Source organism: Mus musculus, chromosome 4 (assembly GCF_000001635.26).
Source record: "Mus musculus strain C57BL/6J chromosome 4, GRCm38.p6 C57BL/6J".
Taxonomy (NCBI): Eukaryota; Metazoa; Chordata; class Mammalia; order Rodentia; family Muridae; genus Mus; species Mus musculus.
In genome coordinates this window covers 129267319-129281090 of record NC_000070.6, presented here as the reverse complement: position 1 = coordinate 129281090, position 13772 = coordinate 129267319, and the positions used below count along the sequence as shown (strand labels likewise).

The 13772-nt window shown below is 47.8% G+C and overlaps 1 long non-coding RNA gene across 1 annotated transcript in view; it reads right to left on the bottom strand.

The window, feature by feature from the left end:
• Positions 1–13772, bottom strand: part of Gm12976 — a 44258-nt gene that overhangs the window by 2570 nt on the left and 27916 nt on the right. The window contains exon 2 of the long non-coding RNA XR_868184.3: positions 4201–5436. This is a non-coding gene — a long non-coding RNA (predicted gene 12976). The remainder of the gene's footprint in view (positions 1–4200; positions 5437–13772) is intronic.

Below are 13772 nucleotides of genomic sequence, written 5' to 3'. Positions count from 1 at the left end.
ACTTGCTTGCTTGTTTGTTTCAAGATAGGGTTTCTCTGTGTAACCCTGGCTGTCTTAGAACCCACTCTGTAGACCAGGCTGGCCTGGAACTCACAGAGCTCCACCTGCCTCTGCCTTCCGGGTGCTGGGATTAAGGGTGTGTGCCACCTCCCAGCACACAGGTGGCATATGACCACACAGACGTATATATTATGATAGTTTGAATGAGAATGGCCCCTGTAGACTCATATTCGAATGCTTGATCCCAGGTGGTGGAACTATTTGGGAAGGATTAGGGGTGTGTCAGTGGAGGTGGGCTTTGAGGCAACATCAGGAAACGCCAAAGCCCTCACCGTTCCCAGTCATTTTCCTCTGCCTTGTGGTTGTTGTCTCAGCATAAGTTCTCCGTTACTGTTCCATGGTTATAGATAGTTATAGACTAGCCCTCTGGAACTGTAACCAAACTTTATTTATTTATTTATTTATTTATTTATTTATGTAAGTCACCTTGGTCATGATGTCTCAATAGAACAGTATCTAAGACCTATATATACACATAAATAAAGATAAAGAAAAAGGAAGAGAGACATGAGCATTCTTACTCAGTCTTGGTTGTGGAAGATGGGGGACATGAGACTATGGTTGTCACAGAGGTGACCTAGGAAGTGGGGAGCACTCGGGAGCAGCATGGGAGACATTAATAACTGTGCCCCCCCCAAGCTGTAGAGCCTGCCCTAAATAATTATGGGAGCAATGTTCCCTAGGCCCTGGCTCTCTGAGAGTAAAATGCACCCTCCAACGCCCTCTTTACAGGACTGTTGTGACTGGATGAGAGGCTCTGTCATGAGTTGGTGGTGTGAAGTTGCTCTGAAAACCCTGTCACCTAACCCAAGGGGAAGCCATTCTGCTCAGCTTTCCTGTAGTGACACTGTCCTGAAACTGTCCCAAGGAGGAAGAAAATAAATGGGTCTGAGGTGCCCTCCAGGACTCTCAGGGTCACTGTGTCTTGAAGCAGGATATGAATCCAGGCTTGGAAAGCGAGAGGCTAGGTGGAGCCTGACTCTGTGCTGCATTCACTGGGTGCTCGTGGGAAGCTACCTCACTCACTGGCTCTGGTCTCCACAGAACTGGGCAACCCAACTCATAGCAAAGGTTTATTGTGAGAATGAACTCAAAAAGAGTTTCATCATGGGCCCAAGAATTTTAGCCATCATTGTCTATTTAGAAACTTTGAGCCAGGAAGTGGTGGCACATGCTTTTAATCTCAGCACTTGAGGCAGAGAGGCAGAGAGGCAGAGGAGGCAGGTGGATTTCTGAGTTCGAGGATAGCCTGGTCTACAGAGTGAATTCCAGGACAGCCAGGGTTACACAGAGAAACCCTGTCTTGAAAAAAAAAAAAAAAAAAAAAAAAAAAAAGAGCATGGACTGTTCTTCCAGAGATCCTGAGTTTAATTCCCAGCAACTACATGGTGGCTCACAACCATCTGTAATGAGATCTGATGCCCTCTTCTGGTGTGTCTGAAGACAAGGACAGTGAACTCACATACATGAAATAATTAAATAAATCTTTTTTAAAAAAAAATCTTTGAAAACTTCGAAGCCCTCAGTAATAGCACATGGTAATAGCACATGCCTTTAATCCTCGCACTCAGGAGGAGCAGGCAGATCTCTATGAGTTTGAGTCCAGCCTGGTCTACAAAGCAAGTTCTAGGACAGCTGAGGCTACATAGAGAAACCCTGTTTCTTTTTTTTTTTTTGTTAAAGATTTATTTATTATTATATGTAAGTACACTGTAGCTGTGTACATGTGTTTATTATTATTATTATTATATGTAAATACACTGTAGCTATCTTCAGACACTCCAGAAGAGGGAGTCAGATCTCATTACAGATGGTTGTGAGCCACCATGTGGTTGCTGGGATTTGAACTTCGGATCTTTGGAAGAGCAGTCGGGTGCTCTTACCCACTGAGCCATTTCAGCAGCCCTGTAGTGTGTGTTTTTAACTGCTGAGCCATCACTCCAGCCCCTATATAGATACTTTTAAATCTTTCTTTCTTTTTTTTCTTTCAAGCTGAAAATGGAACCCAGTCTTCTTAGATGCTAAGCACATTCTCTAATTTTTCTTTTTTAAAAACATATTTTTGGGGCTGGTGAGATGGCTCAGGTGGTTAATAGCACTTATTGCTCTTCCACAGATTCTGAGTTCAATTCCCAGCATCCACATGGTGGCTCACCATCTGATGCCCTCTTCTGGTTTATCTGAAGACAGTGACAATATACTCACATAAAATAAACAAATCTTTCAAGCAAACAAACAAACAAAACCCATATTTTTATAGCTGGACAGTGTCGGTGCCTGCCTTTAATAATCCCTGTACTCTAGAGGCAGGAGCAGGCATATCTCTGTGAGTTCAAAGCCAGCCTGGTCTACAGAGGGAAGTCCAGCATAGCCAGGGTTACACAGAGGATCCCTGTGTAGATAGATAGATAGATAGATAGATAGATAGATAGATAGATAGATAGATGATAGATAGATAGATGATAGATAGTTAGATAGATACTTTAAAATGTTTCTAGTCCTATTAAGTAACTCATGCTGTCCTTGAACTTGAGATCCCCTGCTTCAGTCGTCTAAGTGCAGGCATTACAGGTACCAAGAACAGTACTTATATTAGTTCATAGTTGCATCCCTAGCCTGCAGCTTTTCAATAAAACAGTGGTTGGAGCTGGAGGAGTAAGTCTGTGCACAGCCTTTGCCTAACAGGCAGAGCGCTTACCCAGCATGTGTGGGTTCAAGCCCCAGCAGTGCACAGCATGCAGATAAACAATTAAGCAATACTCCATGCCGGATGCAAAGTAGACACTTTACCTGCATCATTACAGCGAATCCTCAGAACTCTCCTGACCGGTGAAGCCTGCCGAAGTCCCTTTGTCCATAAGAAAATAAGTTTGGAGGCTGGAGAGATGGCTCAATGGTTAAGAGCACTGCTTGCTTGCTCTTCCAGAGGTCCCAGGTTCAATTCCCAGCACCCACATGGTAGCTCACCACTGCAACTCCAGTTCCAGGGAACCTGACACCCTCACACAGATATACATGCAGATGAAACACCAATGCGCATAAAATAAAAACAAATTAATTATTAGAAAAAGAAAACACAGCCGGGTGTGGTGGCGCACGCCTTTAATCCCAGCACTCGGGAGGCAGAGGCAGGCAGATTTCTGAGTTCGAGGCCAGCCTGGTCTACAAAGTGAGTTCCAGGACAGCCAGGGCTCTACAGAGAAACCCTGTCTCGAAAAACCAAAAAAAAACAAACAAAAAAAAAAAAAAAAAGAAAGAAAGAAAAAAAAGAAAAGAAAAAAAGAAAAGAAAAACACTCGAAAAATAAACCAAAACCAAAAACAACAACAACAAAAGAAAACAAAAAAGAGTCACACTTGCAGGATTGATAGCACCTAGCATCCGATACCTCCTCCCCCACCCCTGTCTTCTACTTAGGTGTCATTATCCTGGACCCCGGGAGGCTTATGGTCAGGGTGGCGGGAACCACAGACTCGACTCTCTCAAGCATACTCCCCAGGAACTGTATCATGGCCACAGGCAGATTTCTGTACAGATTACAGACAACTCTCTTGAGCTGGGTGGTGGTGGCGTAAGCCTTTGATCCCAGCACTTGGGAGGCAGAGGCAGGCAGATTTCTGAGTTCGAGGCCACCTGGTCTACAGTGTGAGTTCCAGGACAGCCAGGGCGATACAGAGAAACCTGTCTCGAAAAAAAAACAAAAACAAAAACAAACAAACAAAGCAACCAACCAGACAACTCTCTTGATAGATCACTTAATCTCCCTCGAGGTCAGGTTTTGCTTCCTTTTTTCTTTCTTTTTTGTCCTTGGAACTCACTTTGTAGACCAGGCTGGCCTCGAACTCAGAAATCTGCCTGCCTCTGCCTCCTGAGTGCTGAGATTAAAGGCGTGTGCCACCATTCCTGGCTCAGGTTTTGCTTCTATGTTAGATGTGTATGTTAAATGGAAAAACAGCTGGGTGGTGCACGGCTTTAGCCTCAGTGCCTGAGAGGTAGAGGCAGGCAGATCTCTGTGAGTTGAAGGCCTGGTCTACAGAGAGAGTTCCAGGACAGCCAAGGCTACACAGAGAAACCCTGTCTCAAAAAAACCAAACCAAACAATCAAAATCTCAGAAATAAAGGGGGAGAGGGGATACTGACCTCTTTTCGTAGTTTACAAGAGACGATGTTATTCCCTGCCTTTCCTTTGTCCTCCTTGCTCCCACTGTTGTGTACCATGATTCAGCTGATTGTCTAACAAGGCACCAGGTGAGTGAGCGAGTCACCCGCGGCGTCCACAGATTAACTCGCCTGCGATGTCTAGCGCAGCCTACAGGGGACGCCACACAGACCTCACCTTTCCCACTCAGGCGCCTGCCACAGCAGGACGTGTGTTTCCTTTAGTGACCGCGCGGGGGCGCACCGGACTTGTCTTTTCTGAACCGACTGTGCAAATAGCCTGGAGGGAGGAGCCTGGTCATCAAAGCAGTAATTAGTAATAAAGAGGCCTGGGATATCACTCAGTGGGCAGAGTGCTTATCTAACATGCAAGAGGCTGTATAGTGTGCGTCCAATTCCAGCATTCGGTTGAGGCAGGAAGATGACTTGTTCGAGGTCATCCTTAGTTCCATAGCTGAGCTAGATAGAAGCCAGCTTGGGTTACATAGGACGTTGTGTTAACACACACACACACACACACACACACACACACACACACACACACACACACATACACACGAATGATTAGAAATTAATGAGGGCTATGTAGCTCTGTATACATGAGATCCTATGTCCAATCCCCAGTACCACAATAAATAAATAAGTAAACACACAATAGCAATAGCTCCACCCGTTTGAAAGGAACACTGGAAAGCCATGGGTGTGGACGCCAGGGAAAGAGCCAGGCATTAGACTCAGGAGACTGGAGTATAAAGCCAGCCTCCTCACCCTCCTGTGTCTCTGGACTCTTGGGACTGTATTTCCTGGGCTTTAACATGGAGAATGCAATCCTATAGCTTAGGAGGGATACAGGGATCCCTAGAGAACAGCCCGGCAGTCTTTGCGGTTCTTACCTGGACCCCGAGTGGAAAGCTGAAGTTAAATCTCGTTTCCTGGTGAGGGTGACAGGGACCTTCTCTCAGACTCTGTGGGACTCCCACCCAGCTGCTTAGTTCTAAAACAGACATCGGCAGGCCACCATAGGCAGACCCCCAACTCAGCAGTTTCTTCTGTCCTTCTTGGAGTGTCCCTTCTGACAGTCCCGTAGGCTGCTCTAGACGCCGCGGCGGTGCCTCTGTTCCCAGTGCACATATGATCTGTACGTTTCTTCGTCCCTCTTCCACTCCCACATTCTCCTCACTTGAAGCTCTGCCTCCTGCTGGAGTCCATCCACTTCCTCTAGATTTTTGTTGTAAAAAAAAACAAAAAACAAAACAAAAAAATATGGTTTTTTGAGACAGTCTTTCACTATGCAGCTCTGGCTATCCTAGAACTCACTATTCAAACCAGGCTGGCCTCAAACTCACAGAGATCAGACTGCCTCTGCCTCCTGAGTACTAGGATTAAAGGTGTGTGCCATTACAGCTGGCTTTGTTTTTGTAGTTTTTTTATTTTGTGAGACAAAGTCTCACTGTGTACCCCTGGCTAGCCTGGAACTCTGTGTAGACCAGGCTGCCCTCAGATTCACCAAGGTCATCCTGCCTATGCCTCCCAAGTGTCTGTATTAGTCATGAGCCTCCTAAATTTTTTTTTAAGATTTTTTTTTTTTTTTTTTTTTTGGTTTTTCGAGACAGGGTTTCTCTGTGTAGCCCTGGCTATTCTGGAACTCACTTTGTAGACCAGGCTGGCCTCAAACTCAGAAATCCTCCTGCCTCTGCCTCCCAAGTGCTGGGATTAAAGGCATGTGCCACCATGCCTGGCCAATTTATTTATTATATGTAAGTACACTGTAGCTGTCTTCAGACACCCCGGAAGAAGGCATCAGATCTCATTATGAGTGGTTGTGAGCCACCATGTAGTTGCTGGGATTTGAACTCAGGACCTTCAGAAGAGCAGTCAACCACTGAGCCATCTCTCCAGCCTGAGCCTCCTAAATTTATTCATGTGCTCTGGTGGGAGCTGATTTTCTCCTGTTGTGTTGGATCTGGGGCTCGAACTCAGATCGTCAGTCTTGGCAGAAATACCTTTATTCATCAACCCTATGTGTTTTGTTTGTTTTCTTACTTTTGAAAAAATTTTAAATTATTTTGTATGTATGAGTGCCTTTGCCTGCATATGTGTGTGTGTGTGTATGTATGTATGTATGTATGTATTTATTTTGGTTTTTCAAGACAGGGTTTCTCTGTGTAGCCCTGGCTGTCCTGGAACTCACTGTGTAGACCAGGCTGGCTTTGAACTCAAAAATCGGCCTGCCTCTGCCTCCCAAGTGCTGGGATTAAAGGCGTGAGCCACCATGCCCAGCGTGTATGTATTTATATATGAGTATGTAAGCATGTATACCTGCATATCTATCGCCCTCAGAGTCTGTAGAATCCCTTGGGTCTAGAGTTATAAGTGATTGTGAGACAGCATGTGGGTGCTAGGAATGAAATCCTGGTTCTTTGGGACAGCAATCAGTGCTCTTAACCACCCGAACCGCCAGTCCAGCCCCTCCACAGTGTCTCTCTCAGAGACAAATTGGGTCTCATTATGTCGGCCAGAATGGCCCTGAACTCCTCATCCCCCTGTTGTAGCTCTCGAGTGCTGGGATTACGAGCTCACTCCACCATGACTTGACTGACTCCAGGTTTCTTGCTGAATATAAACTCCCTCTGATTACACAGTCATGGCCTTGAGGGCATGTGTGTCTTCTATTAAAGGCTTCAAGGCATCCTCCTAGGTTACTCCAGTGCCTGGAGCAGTCCACGCACGTCCCAGGAATGAGCATTTTTGCCTGCAACTGCTGCGATGTATGCCTTTGAAGCTTGGGTGCTGGTGATGTGGGCCGTGTGCACCCTGCCTCGCCATGTGAGATGGTTGCGTAGCCGGCACATTCACGCCATGCCTTTTAACTTGCTGACCCCTGAAACTCTATTTCGTTCCTTTAAATATTACTTGTTTTTTATTTGTGTGTATGGGTGTGTGTGTGTATTTGTGCGCGGGGGGGGGGGGGGGGCACGAGTAAGCGCCTGTGAAGACAGGAAGAGGATGTTGGATCCCTTGAAGCTGGAGTTACAGGTGTTTGTGAGCCTCTTGATTGATACGGGGGCTGGAAATGGAACTCAGGTCCCTGAGAAAGGAGATTGTGTCTCCAGCTGGTAACCCCAAGAGAGGGTGAATCTCCCCAGCAGATCTTGTATCCCAAAGCAACTATTATGTGGTAGTTTAGGGGCCTTGGGACTGAGTGTACCTCCCTATAGCACAAAAACTCTTGGATCTGACTGCCTCTGCCATCAGAAGTGGGGTGCTTGGGGCACAACGTATCTCTCTAGTTCAGGAGTTCTGAAACTTCAGGGGATAAATTGCCCCCCCCCCATAAGCCAGAAACCCAGGCTGGGGTGCTGTTCAATGCAGAGCTCTCGCCCAGCGAGTTCAGGATTCCGAGTTCCATCTCTAGCACTGTGGGGTGAAAGAGCAAAGGCCAAGCATTCCAGGAGCAGACCAGGCTAGCTCTTCTCCATCAAACTGGTGACTTCCGAGGATATGGCTGGGTCTCCCTGACACCTCTCCATCTCTACCACCTGCCCATCTCCTAGACACTCCTCCCACTACAGTGACCATCAAAGCCAGGCTGGGCTGTCACAGCTTTGGGAGCAGTGGGAACCTCACAGTAGACCATACTGAATTAAGGCAGCGGCTAAGGGATCACTAATCACTAGAGGTGGTGTGTGGAAGGGCAAGGTCCAACAGGATGACCTTCTCAGTATGTCCCTGCAACTCTGAGACTCCCTAGCTGTGCCAGTCTCAAGTCTCTGGTCTTGGCCCTGCTGCACTTTACCCGCATGTAACTCACCAATCCCGGTAGAAGAAATGGAGGACCTGAGGAGTGCCTTGCCCTGTTACGTGACTGGGAAGAAGGCAGCCGGGATGCCCACTGTGCAGGCACACCTTACCCAGTTTTGCAAAAGCAACAAGAGACAGATTCTGCAGGGGGAAGTGTAGAGCGGGACACCCAGGTTTCTGGCAGGGAGCCCAGATGGTGTTGGCTTCCTAGACAAGGCCTGCCAGAAGGTGGAGTGCCTGCTAGGGAGGTTGGAAAAAGAAGAGAAGCAGGCACTGATGCCCACCGCTAGGAAAAAAAGAAAGGCGAACCTTGGTTCCAGCTTCTTGCCCTGGTATAGCCATCTCTTCCTACTAGGCACTAGGTTCAAATCCCACGTATACTCTAAGCCCTTTCTAGGTCTGTCAAACGCAGGCTACTGACCAAGCCACGTAAGTAGTAAGGGGTGCTGTTCCTTTAAACCTCGCCCTGTGGAGGGTGTGGCCTAGGTTGCAGGTGAGCTGCGTTGCCACATCAGCAGGGCTAACCCTGCCCTGTCCCCTCCCTCCCGGGCTCTGAAGGGAGGCTCTGGAGGCCCCAGAGGATGGTGGGAAATAGGTGGGGAGAAAGCCAATCAAGTTGGTAGTTGGCAGGAACTCTGATGGAGGAGATGGCCGCAGGGGTGGATGAGGAAGCTGTGTATGTGAGTGGAGTGTCCCTGACCCAACAAGTCACCGTGTGTCTTAAGGGTGGCTGTGAATGTTCCAGAATGTCCAGAACTGTGTGCAAAATACACGTGTGTCTCAATGGTCCAGTTACAATCTGGTTTAAGTATGAAGCTTGTGTGTAAGAGTATGTGAATGTCAATTAGGTCATCTGCACCTGTGATCCCAGCACAGGGACGGGAATGGAGGGGGCGGGGTAGGGTGGGGGTGGGGGTGGGAGTGCGGCAGAGATGGAAACTGTGGAAGTCTGAGGCCATCTTGGTCTACACAGTGAATTTCAGGAGGATAGTGAGGAGGCTTGTCTCTAAACGAAAACAAAAAGTAAATGTCACCATATACTTTTTGTGTGGGTGTGTGGACGTCTTTTCCTGTGCGTGTTTTTTTTTTTTTTTTTTTTTTTTTTTAGTTTTTTTCGAGACAGGGTTTCTCTGTGTAGCCCTGACTGTCCTGGAACTCACTGTGTAGACCAGGCTGGCCTCGAACTCAGAATTCCGCCTGCCTTTGCCTCCCGAGTGCTGGGATTAAAGGAGTGCACCACCACGCCCAGCTTCTGTGCCTGATTTTAATCCCTGCACTCCGTAGAGGCAGGAGGGTTAGGAGTTCAAAGTCACCCTCACCTACAATTGGGGGTCCGCCTAAGTTTTGTGTGACCCTGTTTGAAAGCTACAGCCAAATGGATGAGGGGTGTGTCCATGTGTGCAGTGGATGTGTGTATGCGAGTATGTGTGTCTGCCTGCTCTTGACTGTGTTTATATGCCAGAGTGAGTATGTCAGAGGATGTGCCTTTGTGTGGACAGAACTGAGTGTAACAATGTGTGTGGCCGGGAATGGGGGTGCACCATTTCCTTACTCCCAGGACTCAGAGGCCACAGGCAGGCAGATCTCTGAGTCTGAGGCCAGCTTGGTCTAATATATGGTGAGTTCCAGGACAGCCAAGGCTAAACAGTGGAACCTGTCTAAATAAACAAGTAGACAGACAGACAGACAGGTGTATAGATGGGTGGATTTATGAGTGTGCCTAGCTATCTGTGGCTGACAGTGTGAACACCCCTGAGCATGAAAGAGAATGTGAATGTGGCTTTTTGTGACCAACTAACTGAACCAGTCAGTGTGTGTGTGAATGTGCATGTGTATGTGTGAATATATATATATGTACATGTGACAGAGTCTGTGTGTGAATATGTGTATTCGAGAGAACATGCATGAAGATGTTTGTGTTTAAGACTGTATATGAATATGTGTGTATTTGTGTGAGAGTGTGTTCATGTGTGTAGTCATGTGTGTAACAGAGTGTGTGTGAATGCATCTGTACTCAAGAGTGTGTGTGTGTATGAGAGAATGCACGTGTGTATGAAGGTGTGTGTGTGAGCATGTGTGTGTGAGTGTGAGAGAGCATGCATATATACGTGTGTGTGTGTGCGTGCGTACTTGTGTACGTGCATGCCTGCGTGCTGCAGATGGAACCTAGGGCATGAGGCATGGTAGACATGCACGCTGCCACTGAGCTATGTGGTCGTCCCAAGGATTCTGCTCAGGTCTCTAACTAATGATGCTCCTGCCTCAGTGGAGTGCTTATAACTTTTTTTTTTTTTTTTTTGGAGACAGGGTTTCTCTGTGTTGAACTCAGAAATCCTCCTGCCTCTGCCTTCCAAATGCTGGGATTAAAGGCGTGCACCACCACGCCTGGCCATGGGAGTGCTGAAATTACAGGTGTGAGCTGCCATTCCAGGCTGCTCATTCACTCTACTCCTTTCTGGAAAATATTTATTTTTAAATTTATTTGTTTATATACTTTTCATATATGGGTGTGGTGTCTGCATGTACTTCTGCATACCAGAAGAGGACATCAGATCCTGTCGTGGTTGCTGGGTGTTGGATGCCAGACCTCTAGAGCAGCAGCCAGTGGTTTTTTTTTTTTTTAATGTATTAATTTTATGTATATGACTACACTGTAGCTGTCTTCAGACACACCAGAAGAGGACATCGGATCCCATTACAGATGGCTGTAATACACTATGTGGTTGCTGGGAGTTAACTCCAAATTTCTGGAAGACCAATCTGTGCTCTTTTTTGTTTGTTTTGTTTTGGTTTTGGTTTTGGTTTTTCGAGACAGGGTTTCTCTGTGTAGCCCTGGCTGTCCTGGAACTCACTTTGTAGACCAGGCTGGCCTCGAACTCAGAAATGTGCCTGGCTTTGCCTCCCGAGTGCTGGGATTAAAGGCAAAGGCGTGCGCCACCACGCCAGGGCTCAGTCTGTGCTCTTAACCCCTGAGCCATCTCGCCAGAACCAAACTCTTTTTACTTCTAATTATGTATGTGTGTATATACACATGCCGGTACGTGCAAGTGAATGATGACTGACTGCAGGATCCCATGTTGACCAGAAGTGTCAGGTCCCCCTGCCCCCGGGCCCCTGCCTCCCACCCCAACTGTAGTTACAGTTGTAGTTGTGAGCTGCCTGACATGGTGCTGGGAATCGAACACAGGCCCTACAGCAGAACAGCAGGCAATGATAACCACTGAGCCATCTTTCCACCCTTGGTAGTCTCTTTTTATTTAATTACATTTCCTTTGTTTATTGTTTGTGCAGATGGCACACTCATGCACGATCAGGGGATAGTTTGAGGGAGTCAGCTCTCATGCTACCCTGTGCATCCTGGAGACTGAACTGATGGCCTGTCATTTTCCAGCTGTACCCTCTTTCCCTCATTTAGAGATAATTTGGGATGAGTTGGGGGTTGAGACAGAATGTTGTTGTGTAGCCCTTACTGACCTCAAGGTCTTTTTTTTTTTTTTTTTTTTTTTTGGTTTCTCTGTGTAGCCCCGGCTGTCTTGCATTGCAACTCACTCTGTAGACCAGACTGACCTCGAACTCAGAAATCCGCCTGCCTCTGCCTCCCAAGTGCTGGGATTAAAGGCATGAGCCACCACTGGTCTACAGAGTGAGTTCCAGGACAGCCAGGGCTATACAGAGAAACCCTGTCTCGAAAAACCAAAAAAAAAAAAAAAAAAGGTCTTAATTCCTAGAAGAGGGTGGGAGCAGCACTGGAGACTAAACCTCCGGGCCTCTGGAATATGAAGTGTGTGATTGACTTCTGAGCCACAGCCCTAACCTTCCAGCTCCACGCTTGCTGAGACAGATAGAGCAGCCTTGGGCATAGGCAGTGACTAAGCTAGGATTTGAACCCAGTCCTCTCCCTGTCTCTGGAGCTCGTGCTACTAAGGAACCATCAGTCCCCTGCTGCCTTGCCTGTCCTGTCCTCAAGAGAAGGCAGGAGAGCTTGAGGAGATAGGAAAGACATGGGGATGAACACCCCAGACACTCAGTGCTCTGCTGCACCCAGAACTGGAGTGACACAGTCTCATGTGACTCTCAACAGGAGTCTCCAAAGGACCTCTTGTCCTAACCACTGCCTAGCTCCCTGCCCCTGTTCTTGTCCCCTTAAGCTTGGAGGGGGTGGGGTGGGGGGAACCCATGACTAAGTGAGCCCAGCCTTGAGTAACCACCCTGCTGACTGCTCACGAGTATCTGAAGTTCACTGGGGCCACAGACCTCTGCTTCCTCCAAGTCTGTATGTTGAAGCAGAACCCTTAGCTGGGCAGTGGTGGCACAGGCCTTTAATCCCAGAACTCAGGGGCAGAGGCAAGTGGATTTCTGAGTTCAAGGCCAGCCTGTTCTACAGAGTGAGTTTTAGGACAGCCAGAGCTACACAGAGAAATAAAAAGAAAGAAAGAAAGAAAGAAAGAAAGAAAGAAAGAAAGAAAGAAACAAACAAACAAACAAACAAACAAACAAAACAAAAAATAACCCCAGAACCCCTTTGCAGTAGAAATGGAAGCAGGAACACCAGACAGAAGAGCAAGGGAAGTGTAGGAGTGTGAAGGGTGAAGCTCTTATGGAGCCTGCTCTGCCCATATATTGCTGCATCCTGGCAGCCTCTGGGATGGCAGACATTTCTCTTTTATTTTGTTTTCCCCTTCCTTCCTTCCTTCCTTCCTTCCTTCCTTCCTTCCTCCCTCCCTCCCTCCCTCCCTCCCTCCCTCCCTCCCTCCCTCCCTTCCTTCTTTCCTTCCTTCCTTCCTTCTCCTGAGAGAGTCATCTCATACATCTTGGCCAGGCCTCACACTGCAGCTCCCCCGGGCTCCTGCGTGCTGGGTTACCGACATTCGCTTCCACTCGGGGCTCCTCCTTGATCTCTGCTGAGCAACTGGAGGCTCTGAGGCAGACACACAGAGAAGGCAAGGCCTTGGCTTTAGCTCTTAAGGCCAGGGCTCCACCATCTCTGGCATCTGTGGTTCTGGGAGGTGGGTTAGGATGTAGAGGCTTGTAGAGCTTCTGGGTGGAGAGGACCAGGCAGGTGCTGATACAGGTGTTTAAGAAAACACATTTATTTAAGACTACATGGGAAGGAAGACAGGTGGTGCCCTTGCCTCTGGGCCTCCTGGAGAATGCATGGTGTTCTAGAAGCCTGGGAGCTCTAGTCTTGCTCTCTGAGTATCTAACACCCTGACTCTGGGCACAGTAACTCCAGTATACATGGTCTTTGCTTCTGTCGGTCCTCTGGGTCCCACCAGCCTTGAGTTCTTCTGTCCTATGGCCCCTGCTTCCTCCTAGTACTGATAACAGCCCTCTCTAGTCGCTGCCTTCCCCACAGGAAGATTTTCTTGGTCCAGCAAATCTGATTCCTCAAGCAGAGCTTCAGGCTACGTCATGGGCATCAGCGCCTGAGTCAGGCTTGCCTTTAGTCCAGTGAGTTCAGAAGATGACCACCCCTCCCTTGCAGCTGGACCCTGATTCTAATCACTTCCATGAAAGCGGGAGAGCTGTGTTACTTTGTCTTGTTGCTGTGACAACATAGGGAAGAAAAACAACCTGTGGAGTTGAGCAATGGTGACTCACACCTTGGCTCCCAGCTTTGAGGGGGCAGAGGCAGGCAGATCTCTCTCTGAGCTCAAGCCTGGTCTACAGAGTGAGTTCCACAACAGCCAGGGCTACACAGAGAAACTCTCTCAAACAAACAAACAAACAAACAAACAAACAAACAAACATTC